Here is a 15,772-nt window from a genome sequence, read left to right on the forward strand (position 1 = left end):
AGACTCTCAACCACTGCGCCACCAGGGAAGCCCGGCTTTGGACTTTTACACCATCAAATTCCCCCAAAGCCAAGGTTTCATTCCAACCAATAGTACTTTCATCGCAAGTACTATTCAAGAGCTGTGATTTTCAGGGCTGCTGAACAAGATATTCTAAAAATAAATAAACGAAAAACGACCAAGCACAACATCCTGGGTTATTTATCAATAACGTCCAAAGCTCTGAGAGGTAACATTTGCCAAGAGTGAGTAGAAACAAAACACCGAGTTTATTCTGCAAATAGGCAGGGTGTGGCTAACAAAATAAGTTTAGGCAGTTAAACTCCGTGACCCAAGGTGGGAGGAAGGTCATCCTACTGTCAGATGATGTTGCTGGTGTCAATGCCCTACAAGTAGGGCGTCCCCGGAGGGCCTGAGGAGCTGCAAGGAGACTGGAGACCCTTGTGCTCAGAGCCCAGGGAACCCAAGGTGAAGGCCACGAGGCAGCTGAGGGGAACTTTCGGAGAACTGTAATAGATCTGGCTTTTCCCCTGGGAGACTGCTATGCTTATCACAAACCCAAATGCCTTCAGAGGCCAGCCTGACAATGTAAGTCAGTATGAGAAAACTCAAACGTTTCTCTTAATCTAGATTTCGTTTTACCAGTTTGGATAGACAGACATGCAGGAAAATAGTTCCATGATAACAAAAATGGACACGGCAGCTGATGGGCGATGGTAACCCACGTGGGACCTCAGCGAGGCTGCCACGTGGGATCTGGAGAGGCCGGCCCTTCCCACAGGGCAGCCATCACCCAGCCGCGGAGTCCAGTGGCCGCGGGAAAGGGAGGTTCAGTGTCAGGCTGGCCTCTGGAGGCGCTGGGGTTTGTGATGAGTATAGCAGTCTCAGGTAAAAAGCCAAACCTATTCAATGCCCCCAGAGTTCCCCTCTGCCACCTCCTCCAAAGAAGCCCAAATGGGATTTCTCCACGTCTAGCCATTAACTCAGAATTCTTTACCCCTCTCCAAGGAAAACATGTCTGTAGGTGAATGTGGGCCTTAGTCCAATGGAGCGAGCCCTCTGGGTCCTCTCCTCAGGTGACACAGGAAAAGCGGGGGAGGGGGGCTGGACATCACTCCAGCCACCTCGAAGGCTGCCCATCAGACCCTGTTTCCTTTGGGTCCAAGTGTGGGACTCTTTCCACTGTGTCCTCAGGTGGTGAATTGAGAGTCTCCTGAACTGTCATTGGGTCTAACCCATCACCTCCTACAAGGAGGCAGAGCTTTGTTCTTTGAGGAGCCTTTCATTTGCCGTAAAGTCCGTGAGTTCTTCAAAACCTGCGTTGATAACCGTTTCTCCAGGAAGCCTCTCCTGAATAGCTTCACTTCCTTAGAATTTTGAAAATGTGCATCACAGAAGTCCAACTACCGTGTCTGTCTTTATTTCATTCTTACTCTCTAGTTTCACACACACGCACACACACACACACCCTTTGCTTCCTCACTAGAGACCACATTCTGCTTCAACTAAAAAGGTCCTGCACGTGTGTGTGTGTGTGTGTGTGTGCAGTATTTACAATGCCTATGTGACAGTTCAGAGTATAAAAATCCACATATCAACACTGAGCTGAGGCAACACATGCTATATGAACACAGAGACAATGGCACCAGGGTCAGATCCTGCCCTATTAGAAGAGCAAACATTTTTTTCAGAAAAAGAATAATATTGTGAAAGTACTATATGCCATGAAAATGTAAATTTCACTCTGTCTGTAATAGTAACGGGAAATGCATTGCTCGCTTTCATCTAAGACCAAAATGCTCAATGTTCAGAATTGAAATGAGTCACGATTCCTGCCACTGGCTGATGAGATTAAAGGCACTTGTCGGCCCAGGTAGATAAAAAGTAAAAAGTGCAGCTTCCAAGTAACACTCCGGTGTTCTCCAGCCCTGGAAATGACAGAGCCATTTCATAAGTTTTAGAAAATCCGAACACGATCATTCAACCCAGGCCTTCAGGCAACTCTAAATACAGAATTGTGATTTTTAAGGAGAAGAATTTGGAACAGGTAGGATAATTCTATGCGCCTGGGGAGATTTGAGCCTTCGGGATGTGGTCCGTGTTGCGGTTTCCTCTGGGACAACAGGCAGTGTTTAAGATGTGGCATTGACCTTTCTGTCTGAGCTGCGGAGGTCTGCAGGGACACACGCACCTCGACTATTTATGTGCATCAGTCCTGGGCTAGCGACCTGGAGACATGGATCACTGGGATCTGTTCTTTTGCCACAAATAAGTTACGTGACTTTAGGAAATCACTGAACCGCTTTCTGCCTTCCCTGGCCAATGGGCATCATGCCTGATCCCTGTATCTCCCGTAATTGTTGTGGGAAAGATGTCAGTGATATTAGAAATCTTGAACACGTTGGTCTTCATTGAATCCTATTTTGGTTTCTTACCCTTGGAGGTGTCGAAACATCAGAGGAACTATATTTTTATGAATTAAGAAACAAAGCTCCAAAGAAAGAGGCATGTGCCTATGAGAGCCAGTGACTGACATCAGCAGTTTGTTTGGGGGTAAGAATTATAATAAATTAGAAGATTTAATCATTTAACTGATATCTTTATGCTCACTTTGGACTGGGCCCTGAACCACACAAAACCACAAGACCTATATTCACTTATATGTAAAAGATAAATATACATAGCTGTATATTCATTTATAAGTAAAAGATAAATATACATAGAGTACACTTGTTAATTGATTATTTGTATATATCATATTTCATCACATTAAAGAAGTCGTTGATTTTAATGTATAGCATTATTTTCTATGCCACACAGATCTTTAAGGAGTCAGCACAGACCCACCTTTGTCAAAATTTCTAAAAACTCTAAGGGAATTTTTCCTTTTTTTTTTTGTTATTTTAGACGAGTGCATTTTTTCTGAATGAGAGAAATCCCATTTCTGACAGTTTTGATACTGGTTTCAACAAGTGTCTGCTCTATAGAAGTTTCCTCTCTTCAAAACCACTGAAAATAAAATCACTGAGCCAGCCGTGCACTGTGTTGTGGTCTCTCCCCATCTTCCTCCTGAGCTGACTCAGAACTGACTCTAATGCTGCTCCTAGACCTGACTGCCTGCCTCATTGAACCGTTTTCCCCATCACTTTTCTGGCTCACTTGCCCACCTTGCCAGAAAGGTTTTGTTTCTACGTTTGCTAAATCCACACATAATTATAAATCCAGCTCTGGTGGCTGAAAACAGCTACAAGGTGAGCTGGGGGGAGGAGCAGGGGCTCCAGAAAGCAGCCCCTGGAACAGCCCTTCCTACTATGACCTGAGCTGGGAAGAAGCCAACAGTGTGGACCTGGCGATGCCCCACCGTCCACAGAAAGTGCAGGAGTCACGCCTCATCTCCAGCCTCACATACACCGTAATACGTGCTCTTCGCCAAGTGGCTTCTGACTCTGCAGGCTAGAGACAGGATGAGTAGAAGCTGCAGGGGAAAGTGAGGGGAAACCCCGCCAGTGTTGGCTCCACAGAGTGGGTTCCTGTTGCCCCATCAGATGCTTCTACTCTCATTGCAGTGTGACGTTTCCAAGAGCAGAGCAAAGTGCACGGAGAGCAGGACCTGGAGCTACTGCTTCAGGAGAGGCTGCCTCTGGGAGCCAGTTTCCATTATTGTTTCCTGAAAACAAAAATAGATGCTCTAGTGCAGCCAAAGATGTTAAGCAGTGACCACAGGCATGACTTCAACACAAAACCCAGTGTGATACCTGAATGTGATGCCAGACGGACACAAGCCCACCCCTCCTGCCAACACAGAAGGAGGGAGGGAGGGGAGGGAGGGAAGGAAAAAGGGAGGGAGAGAAGGAAGGAAGGAAGGAAGGGTGGAAGGAAGGAGGGAAGGGGGGAAGGAAAAAAGAGAAGAACAAAGAAAGATAAAAAAATAAATGGCACTATATGAATAGAAAATGTAAAAGTGACTGTACGGAAACGCCTGACGTATCACACCCCGTTGCCTTGGCTCATTCTAACATGTGCAAATAGTTCACAATTTCTTAACCCCTGTATGCACACTATTCGGCTCACTCCACATTATTCTTAAATTTCGGTCAAGACAGCTCTCCAAACATCCTTTCTATTCCCTGCCAATCTGTGCAGAGGTAATCCACCACCACACCACGTGTGTATCACCCAGCAGCTGGGCGTTCTAGACACTCTGATCACGACAGGCAGAAAGTACAGGAGAAGTTTGAGGAACGTGTGGCCCCCTCGTGCTCAGAAGGTTTTCTCACTGGGCAGAGTGGAGGCTTGTGTGACATCAGGTCTGCATGGCACCAGCCCTGAGGACCTGGGAGGCGAGGGGCTCTGCGGAGCCTTGGACATGGCACAGGCTCGTGATCGATGGTAAGTGAATGATTAGGACATTCATGTTTGAAACTGTTAATAATAGACTCCTCTGTATCTGAGCTGTCCAAGGTAGCAACCGCCAGCTCTATGTAGCTATTTACATTTAGAAAATTAAGGGAAAGTCAACATTTAGTTCCTCAACTAGCCACAAGTCAAGGGCTGCACGTGGCTCCTGGATGCCTCACCAGACTGGGCAGAGGAAGTTCCCATCATCCCCAAGTTCCTGTGGGACAGCACGGGTCCTGATGCTGACCCCCCAGGTGCCCCGTGCCTGCAGGGCCACCACGGTGCTGTCTGACTTTGCACTCTCTCTTCTTGCAGAGGGTCATATTTTTTATAACTCATCTCCCTTTCAAGTCTGCTGTTTTAGGATAAGTAAAAACGCAGCCTGGCGAGGTATCAAGATGCAATCAGAGCTTCCCTCCCCTGGGAACAGGGCAGAACATCTGGGTAGTTTCCTGTCCCAGAAGGTCCTGACTCCCCCACCCACAGCCACCCCTCACCCTAGACTCCTCGTTTTTAATTAGTCTATTGATCTGTTGGAGTTTGGGGTTTGCTTGCTTGCTTTTTAGAGCTAGTATTTTCTGAGATCCTAAGGGTAAGTTCCAGATCACAAAAGTTGCACTGAAGATTCTGGTATCTCTGAGATTGGGCTGAACCTGTTGTGACTCCGCCTTTTACTACAATTTAAACAATTCCCTTAGATCAGCATTCATGTTATTTGAGGTCTTTATTTTACGTGATTGTCACTCCTGTGAACTAAGGGATTCCTTCTGACCTTTCTGTCAGTCCCGCTAGAGAATGTATTTTAAGACCCACCTTCTCTTGCCTGCATCACACTTATTTTTAACTTTCAAAGCAGTGTCGCATCCATTATTCAAAGCCTTTTCCTGAAGATCTGGGACAGGCTCTGCTCTGGTTATTGCCTTCGAAAGCTGTAATTTGCTGAGCCCCAAGCAGACCTCTTTTCTGCTTCACTGGTGTTTTTATCCATCACTTCCATTCACTGAATCAGTGTGAGGAATTATTATCACAAAGAATTATTAGTGTGACTGGATGGAGGAATTGATGCTGATCTTGACTTCATGATACCTTGTTTATTCTTCTAATAGCCTCAATTTACATCTCATCTGGTGCTGCTGGGTTAGAGGGGTTTTGTTTCCTTCTTTTATTAAGATTAATTGAGTGGTGAGTGTGTGTGTTTGTTGGTGTGTATGTACTTCAGCTTTCATTCACGGCTTTGCAGGGTAAAATGAACTTAATTGGTCTTGAGGTCTTCCTCCATTTTCTCACCCATAAGAAAAGCTGATTCAACAATATATTTCTGTTTGCTTTCATCCCTAAAAATATTTATTATGTTATAAAAGCAGTGACGCATTCACGGAGGCTTCTTGGCAGGAGTATTTGATGGAGATGTTTGCGGGCACGGCATCCTTTCCTCATGTTGCTGTGTGATCTCTGCAGAAAGTCTGTGCCTTGCTGATCCGGGGGCACCGTGCAGACAAAGACCATTTTCATTAAGTTCACCGAATTCCCAGCGCTTACGGCTCTCACCCGCAACACTAATTATATGTTTGCTTTTGAAATATCCAAAGCAAGAAAGTTTCTTCTTCAGTTCTTATTTTAGTTCCTACTTCTATCAAAATGACAGTCATGGAGCAGCTTCTAATAATATAATCTAGTAATTTTCATAAATTTTGTTTGGGAACAAACATATGGCTTTCAATATAGGAGGAAGGATTTTTTTTAATGAAAGCTTTAGAAATATAAATAGTTGAAAAGAATGTAAAGAGCACTGTAGACAGAGTTTACACTGATTTAGCCAATAAATGCACCACCATAGACACACGTACACACACGTACACCCGTGTACACACACTCATGCATATGACGGTTTATGAGCAGGGCTCTGGCCTCACAGGAGACTATCTTCTGAGCCACAGGCCTAGAATTAATCCTGCTTCTTCACAGCTCTGTCCTGACCTATTTTACAGGAACCCATACTGGTAACAGCCATTGTCAGAAAGGCCCCGCAAATTCTCTGTGTGTTTGCCCTTGGCCTGCAGGCAACACACCAGAGTCTGAATAATGGCTCTTTCTCCCACTAGTTTTATTATCGTGGATAAGTGACTTCACCTTGATGAATGTCGGTTTGCTCATCTGTAAAATGGGGATAAAATGGTACTTAGTATGCAGGGTTGTCTTGGGGACTAAATGCAATAAGGCAGCTCCCCAGCACATAGAATTTAAAATGTGAGTGATTGTTACTGTTACTATTATGATTATTTAGTGGCAAGTTTTCTATACCTGAAGGAAAAGAAGGTTCTGTGTGCAATAGTTTGCTAGTTGCACTGTATTTTCTTGGTGTAACTCCTGTGTGGGCTGCTTGTTCTATTTGGCTGATTTCAGGGATTGAGGGGATTGGGAGTAAAGTTCTGCATCCAGATTCCTGAAGCTCAAATCACAGCTCCAAAACGTGTTGACTGACAAACTCCAAACTCTCAGCGGATCCACACAATTGAAATCTGTGTCTTGTTCGCATCACGTCCAAAACAAGAGGCCCTAAGTGGCAGGTCACTTCCGTCGGGGCAGTGATTCAGGGACCCACTCCTCTCATGGTTGGTCCCCACATCTTCACCACGTGGCTGTCAATGCTCTGAGCTCAACTTCATCACATGAACTGAGCAGAAACCAAAGGTAGCATCTCTCTTGGATGTTTGTATGGTCCAGACCTGGAAATGGTGTCCATTACCTCTGCTTTCATCCCATGGCTGGGACTCAGCCCTACGGCACATCCAACCGCATGAGGTTCTGGGTAAACAGCCGTGTGCCTAGGAAGAAGGAAAGTGTTTGTCAGTCACCTAACAACATCTTCCAATAGGATGTTCTGGGATGATGGAAACTGTCTGGATCAGTCCCTTTGCCTCTGGCTTCATGTGGCTATTTGAACACTTGAAGTGTCCCCTGCAACTGAGGTCGGAGGCTTTATCCTTATGGAATATTAATTAATTTTAAATAATCTTTAATATCCACATGTGTCCAGTACTTCCATGTTGGACAGTGCAGGAAGCTCTCCCACACGGCTCTGATCAAGCTACTTCTCTGAGTTTCCTTATCTATGAAGTAGGGAAGAACAAGAGTATGCATTTCAAAAAGTCAATTGAATTTGGTGAGTAAACGCTCAAGTTTTGTAATTACGCTTCATTGAAGCGTACTTTCCAGAGTGTTCTCTCTCATCACATACCTGCCATTCGCAAACCTCCTCGTCGGCTACTCCACGTGAAGTGTGAAGGTCAAGATTAGCAAACTTTAGAGTCAGAGCTGATTTGACCCCTTGGCTCTCCTATGTATTATATTAGCTGTGCTATATTGGGCAAATGATACAATTCTCCATGTGCACATCCATAAGGGGTACTTATGGATAATTCTTACTTATAAGCATTAAACAGGAGTATGTGTATGTAATTCTGCAGAGAGCTTAACTGTTAGTTCCCATCCCATATAAGGGTCCTTTAATTGACCCAAATCAAAAGGTCACCTGAATAAACTAATTCCCTGCGAGCAACTGCTTCAACAATTTGCAAATAAAAGCCAATATTGGCCGCTCTGATCTGAATCACTCCGTGCTGTTGTGTTTTAACATCTGGGAGACCCCATGTTTTCAGCAGGACCCTTTCTTTTTTATTTTTCTCCAGAATTTTCCCTCAATTTCCAGCCACATCGCCCGTGGGTCACCCATTGAGGAAGGCACAGAATAGCTCTGAATTATTTCTTTCCACCACACGCATGCAGCCCCCCTTGATCCCTTTCCCACAAGCCAAGGATGCGATTCCCCGGCCGGCCGTACCCTTATATGGTGGAACACAGGGTTCTGTCGTGAACAGGCTGAGGGAGGAAAGTGAAAGAACAGAGTGAAGAGATGCTGTGCTTGTCAAGAGGAGAAGGAGTCCAGAACAAGACAATAATGGACCCAAATGCCAGCCGGAGAACAGAGACCATCTTCCATGCCCAGGCACTGAGATAATTGGCTTTCAGGAAATATTCAGCAGGGCTCTGAGGAGATGTTTTTGGGGGAAATCACATCACGCTTCCTATGGTGGGGTCCCCACTGGTCAGACCACTCCTGCTTCCCTGAGGAGGCAATTTGAGGAGGCGGGGGACGCCTTAACTGTCCAGCCCTCATGCTGCCATCTCGGCCTCTTGTTCCCAAGAAGGGAGAAGTTACACTATTAATACACAGTTCACGATGACATGAACAAATTATCCTGTGACCCACTGAAGGCAAGCAGTTTACCCACTCAGAAAGCTTCAGGAGAATGTTTATGATTCTGATGCAAAGAATAACTGTCTTAGCATCCGTGATCACTACACATCATTACATATCATGACTGCATCGGTTCAAGTTATAATTACATGATTACATGTATTTGGGGTAAGTGTGTTCTACAATATAATTTCACTAATAAGGTTGTGTCCAGGTAGTTGTGCTTCAATTTTTATCTTTGGGGTTTTTGTTTCATAATCAGATGACTGAATTGCACTGTTGATTACAAGATGTACCATATGAAAATCTTTCTTCAACAATGCATTCTCTGCCACAATAGGTACCTTTTTAAATGCATGCCACGTAAAGAATTCAGATTGAAATTTGCCATAAGAGCAAAACAAACCTAGTACTAGGGTTTGGTTCTGAAACACACATGCCCTCCTTGGTATAAACAGCAAAGGGGAGCTGTGTGGGGCTGGTTTGGTGGGAACCAACCCTCAGAGGACACAGTGGTGAGCAGTTTTAAGATAAGGTCATGAGCGAGGTCTTCCATGGCCATTTTTGGGAAGTGAAATCAACATTTCCAACCCAGGAGAGAAAGCAGAAGTCTTTAGTGAAAATTTTCAAGCGTAGAATGAGGTGCATGACTGTGGACTCAGTAAAGCACTTAATGCCGTGTGCAGGTGATTTGATGCCATAGAGGTGCCGAGACATTTGAAAGTGATACAAGCTATTGATTGCAAATGTACTGTAGATCTATACATGTTATTCCTGCTACATGACAAGGTAAGAGAAAGTATAACAAAATAAAGGAAAAGCTACACTACTCCTCTGTGGATGAGACCTTGAAGTCTCATGCCACTTTTTTTTTTGGGGGGGGGGAGGTGTGAATTAATATTGTCCTGATCTGCCAGTTACCATCTTCCCATTCAAGGCACCTACTTGGGCCAAGTGCCTCAACTTACCTCAATCTGTAGGCTTCAGTCCAGGCCAAGCTGTTGAGCATCTTCACTGTCCTCCAAGAACCCAGGGATCTGTTCAGGTATTACCACATTCTAATATTGAAACTCGTAAGGACTTCCATACAGTAGTGTCTTAGTCTGTTGGGGCTCCTACAACAAAACACATAGACTGGGAAGCTTATCATCAACAGATATTTGTTTCTAAAGTTCTAGAGGCTGGGAGTCCAAGATCAAGGTACCAGCAGATTCAGTTTCTGGTGAGAACCCACCTCCTGGTTCATAGAAGGGGTGTTCCTGCTGTGTCTTCACCTGGAGGAAGGGGCAAGGGAGTTCTCTGGGGTCTCCTTTATAAGGACACTAATCTCATCATAGGGCTCCACCCTCATGACCTCATCACCTCCCAAAAACCCCACCTCCTGACACCATTACCTTTGGGGGTTAGGATTCAACACATGAATTTGGGGGGGACACAGACATTCAGTGCATAGCACTGACACCAACCCCTCCTAAGATATGAACAGGTTTGAATATCGCTTCCTTTACATGGGCAGATGTCGTGAGGTAGGACCTTATGTCAAAGCCCTGCCCACTGTGCCTGACACTTGAAGAGCTGCCTCCTGGGCCTGGACAAGGAGAAGGGACTGGTCATGCATCCATCACGTGTTTATTGAACATCTAAAGATTTAAGGATAAATTAAACTGGGCCTCTTCCTTTGAGGGGTTCACTTTCTAGAAAGAAAGTTAAGTGTTCACAAAAGAGTTAAAATACCCCAAATTATCAAAAGCTGCAAACCCAGAATATGAACCCCAGCCAGGCTGTCCCCAAAGCCCATGCCCTTTCTTCTCATATTGCTGCATTTGTGTGACCTTGACCCAGGCCCTAACTCACGGCCCTCACGGCTCGGGACTGTGTTTTCCAGAGACCCTAAAGCAAGTGGCCTTTGATTTCAATTCTTTTTTTTTTTTTTTTTTAATTATTTAATTATTTTTATTTATTTTTGGCTGTGTTGGGTCTTCGTTTCTGTGCGAGGGCTCTCTCTAGTTGTGGCGAGCGGGGGCCACTCTTCATCGCGGTGCGCGGGCCTCTCACTGTCGTGGCCTCCCTTGTTGCGGAGCACAGGCTCCAGACGCGGAGGCTCAGTAGTTGTGGCTCACGGGCCTAGTTGCTCCGCGGCATGTGGGATCTTCCCAGCCCAGGGCTCGAACCCGTGTCCCCTGCATTGGCAGGCAGATTCTCAACCACTGCGCCACCAGGGAAGCCCTGATTTCAATTCTTTAAAGCAGTTTGAGAAGGAGGTACATAATCTAAGCCCATAACCTTCACGTTTCTGAAGCAGGGCTCAAAAAGAGATGATTGCATTAAGTCCTACTTCCTACAGCCAGCTTTCAAAGAGCAAACTCTGTAAAATATTCGAAAAGTAGATTTCCTTCACCTACAATGTGGAGCTCACAGAGAGGAAGTACCAAAGATTCTGTAATTGAGTTTTGCACGTGAGCCCTCCGTTGCACAGAAGAAAGGGGTGGGGTGGGGGGAACTTGCAACGACACCAGCCCTTGCTACTCTCTATTAGACAATGAGACTGGAGCCCCTTGCGGCCACTCAGGTCCTCGGTCCGTCACTGTCCCCTTTCATAAATCAGGATGTAGAGGGAGCTAATATATAGAAAGTGTTACTTCGGAGGATATTTGAGCTCAGCAACCAACATAAGGAGACTCTCACAGCTTTCCATCCTGAGATTTTAGATGATCCTTCTACAAGATAAAGTCCATCTTAAGAAAATTATGAAGACAGACACTCTGGGATCCTCCCGTTCCTTCTTTCTCTGTCCTCCACTGCCCAGCTACTCAGGCATTTCACTGACCTCTTCAGAGAACCAGACTCTGGGAAGGAAAGCTCCCTCTGCCCGTGAGGGACCCCAGGGCCAGACCTGCCTTCCCCCCCGCCTGACGCTGGCCTTTACATCCCACTTGGTTCTCCCCTTTGGACCACCTCTTTCTAAAGCCAGTCCCCCGTGAAACTGTATTTATCCAGGTATTTTTATTTTTATCCTTTTAATTTATTTTATTGAACTACAGTTGATTTATAATCTTGTGTTAATTTTTGCTGTACAGCAAAGTGATTCAGATATATATATATATATATATATATATATATATATATATATATATTCTCTTTCATATTCCTTTCCCCTATGGTTTATCACAGAATATTGAATATAGCTCCCAGTGCTATACAGTAGGACCTTTTGGTTTATCCATTCTATATATAACAGTTTGCATCTGCTAATCCCAAACTCGCAATCCATCCCTCCCTCAGCACCCCCCGCCCCGCCCCGGTATCCATGTATTTTTAAAATGTATTTGTTTATACAGGTGTGTGCTTTTACTCACTTTGTGTCTAGATCCCAAAAGGGTTCGAGGAGATCCACATTCATTTCTTAGTGTCCCATCCCATCAAGTTCCCTTCCCTGCTTTTCTATAATGATATTGACAGTAATAGTCAGGAGGGCAGAACTGAATTTTTTCCTGGTGCCTACTCTATGTGAATCATCATACTCACATGATTTTTAACCTTTACTACAACTTGGTAAGACAAGAAGAACTATTCCCGTTTTGCCAGTGAGGAAACAAAATAACAACATGAGATCTCTTAAATTTCTAACTGCACAATACAGTGTTGTTAGCCAGCAGTTCTCTAGAATGTTCTCATCTTGCACATCGGAGACTTTATACCCACTGAACAAATTTATCCTCATTTCCCATCCCCCCCCAACCCCTGGCAACCACCATCTACTCTCGGCTTCTATGTGTCTGACTATTTTAGGCTCCACATGTAAGTGGGATCATGCAGGCTATGGTTTTGTAAGTCTATGCTCACGTTCAAACTCATCAAATTATATGCATTAAATATGTGCAGGTTTTGTATATTAATTATACCTCAATAAAGCTGTTTTTTTTTTTTAAAAAAGAACATAGCACCAGTGTTCTACTCAAAAACTGCTTAGAGAAACACTAAATTGGCCTCATGTTCTAATTCAGCATTTAAAAAAAAATATTAGTGTTTATTTTCTTTCTTTATTTTAAATTTTTTTTTAAATTTATTTTTGGCTGCGTTGGGTCTTCGTTGCTGCGCATGGGCTTTCTCTAGTTGCGGCGAGCGAGGGTTACTCTTTGTTGAAGTGCACGGGCTTCTCATTGCGGTGGTTTCTCTTGTTGCGGAGCACGGGCTCTAGGCACGCGGGCTTCAGTAGTTGCGGCGCACGGGCTTAGTTGCCCCACAGCATGTGGGATCTTCTGGGACCAGAGATCGAACCCATGTCCTCTGCATTGGCAGGCGGATTCTTAACGCACTGCACCACCAGGAAAGTCCCTAATTCAGTCTTTAGAATAAATGTTTGCTATTGAACATCAGAAAAACATCAATGTTTCATGATTTTTAAGAGCATTTTATTCTGTATTTGTAAGGGCTCTTTAAAAGCAAATGGTCCAAAATAATTGAAAAAAACCCACTATAGATAATACTGGTCATATAGAAGATGATCTTGGTACTAAGAGTAAATTCAAGTGGATATTTAGAGTGAATAAATCAAATAGTAAAACTGGAAAAAGTGCCAAAGCATTTTTTGCATTTTCATGTACTTTCTTCTTTGCCTGTGAATCTGATAAAATTAAAGGCAGAAACTTCACTTAATTCATCTTTATATCCCAGGGATGACATACTGTGTTTGTTTGAAGTTTTTGTGATATAAGGAATATGGAACCAAGGCTACGTGGTAGTAGGTACATATTGTAGCATAAAAAAGCTTCCTTGATTCTCAAGTCAGAGTAAGCAGTCACTCCTTCCAAGTTAACCATACTTGGTTATTACTCCATTCAAAAAATATTTTTCTCACCCTGAAAATAAACCCATTCTTTCCGATAAAGAAGACTACTTCAGACATTATGGTGACTCCAAGTGGTTCCTGGGTCTGACGTAAACCAGGGTCACAGCCTCCATGCCGGCAGGAGGCCTGCAGACCCGGTGGGTTACTTGGGCGGGCACCATGCAGGGTGATGGGTGGGCTCAGTGAGAGGGCTGGTTGTGATTGTCAAAGACACAGCTCGACACAAAAGGGCTGAATACTGGTAACCATAAGTTCGTTCTCTAAATCTGAGAGTCTGTTTCTGTTTTGTTAACAAGTTCATTTGTATCATTTTTGGTTTCTTTAGATTCTGCATATAAGCAAGATTATATGATATACACACTGCTCTATTTAAAATAGATAACCAACAAGGACCTACTGTATAGCACAGGGAATGCTGCTCAGTATTCTGTAATAACCTAAATGGGAAAAGAATTCGAAAAAGAATAGATACATTTATATGTATAACTGAATCACTCTGCTCTACACCTGATGCTAACACAACATTGTTAATCAACTATGCTTCAATATAAAATAAAAATTCAAAAACAAAAACGAAAATACCCTCTGTTTGGGCCAACAACATGAGTCCAAAAAACATTGCTGAGCCTGGCCTGGCTAGGCTCATGTGACTAGAACATGGGAACTCTGGGGTTCTCCCCACTGATACCTTATGTTTATAAAACATTATCTCCTAGGCTCACTCCTTGGGCAGTTGGCCAGCTCCTCAGGAGCCAGAGATGGTCATCTGCATTCACGACTCTTAGCTTCTCTTGGTCAGAGGAAAGGAGCTTGCAGCCCAGATCCAAGCTGACGGCATCCACAGAGGTGGACCCACTTCACTCCAGAGCAGCTTAAGCCATAGCCTGCATCCCTGTAAATGCATTGGCATGAAACTAGGCCGTGCCTACATTTCTGTAAATTTTTTACATTATCCAACAATAAAACAAAATAGACCAACAATGTTTTTAGATGCCATAATTATTAAAACACATTACTTATTCACACCTAATTACCTCAACAGTGAACAAACTGCACTGAGAACAGGCATGAGAATGTTCAGCCCTGAGGGTATTTTCTCAGAATCAGAGAAAACTAAAATAGGAAAAGTTAAAGTGAAAATGCCTCCTCGGGCTTCCCTGGTGGCGCAGTGGTTAAGAATCCACCTGCCAATGCAGGGGACGTAGGTTCGATCCCTGGTCCGGGAAGATCCCACATGCTGCGGAGCAACTAAACCCGTGCGCCACAACTACTGAGCCTGCGTGCCACAACTACTGAAGCCCACGTGCCCAGAGCCCGTGCTCCGCAACAAGAGAAGCCACTGCAATGAGAAGCCAACACACCACAACGAACAGTAGCCCCTGCTCGCCACAACTAGAAAAAGCCCACACGCAGCAACAAAGACCCAATGCAGCTAAAAATAAATAAATAAATAAATTTATTTTAAAAAATGAAAGAAAATGCCTCCTCCACCAGCAGCATTTTAATACACAAATGATTACATCTAGAACACATGGTTTCACTTTAATAATGATAGGGCTGGGTTTTTTTTTAAATTTTTACCGTCTAAATCAAAATGCCACATTTAGTGGTAAGTTGCCAACTTTTGCTAATTTCCTAACTGATTACAAGACATTATGCCTCACTTAATTAAGATTTAGAGAGAAAATTAAAACTGTGAAATCAGATAAAAGCCAAGAATTTTGCTATTGTTTAATATGAGACTCCAATTACAAAGGAGGAATGACTAAGAGAATCAAAGGAGGTTCAATTCCATTTAATTTAGCAAATATTATTTGAGTATCTACCATATGCTTACTGTGATGAACACTGCATTGATAAGAAAGAATTAAGAATCTGTGCACTCATTGGAATAGCTTATAACATAGGAGTGGACATTTCTTTTTCAAAACTGCTGAAAAAATAATACAGACTGGAATCCCAGGGTTATGAAGGTTCCCAGGGCACAGAGAAATAGCAGTCAGCTTGACGACCTATGGGAAGTTAGACTCAGTCCAACATGACAACCGACTGTGAAAGATGAATTCAAAGATGAATAAAATGATTGTCTGTATCTTCCACGGGAAAGTCAGGGGCATGAAGAGCAGATTCTGTAGGAAAATTCGGTTTGGGTACAAGCAGGTCAGGCCAGAGTTGATGCCAAAAAGACCATTGGAAGTGTATGCAGCGTGAGCTCAAGGACTCCAAAGCTGGAAATTTCTACTGCAGATAGCTTTTTTGCCTGAAAG

The sequence above is a fragment of the Balaenoptera musculus genome, chromosome 2 (genome assembly GCF_009873245.2).
Source record: "Balaenoptera musculus isolate JJ_BM4_2016_0621 chromosome 2, mBalMus1.pri.v3, whole genome shotgun sequence".
NCBI lineage: Eukaryota > Metazoa > Chordata > Mammalia > Artiodactyla > Balaenopteridae > Balaenoptera > Balaenoptera musculus.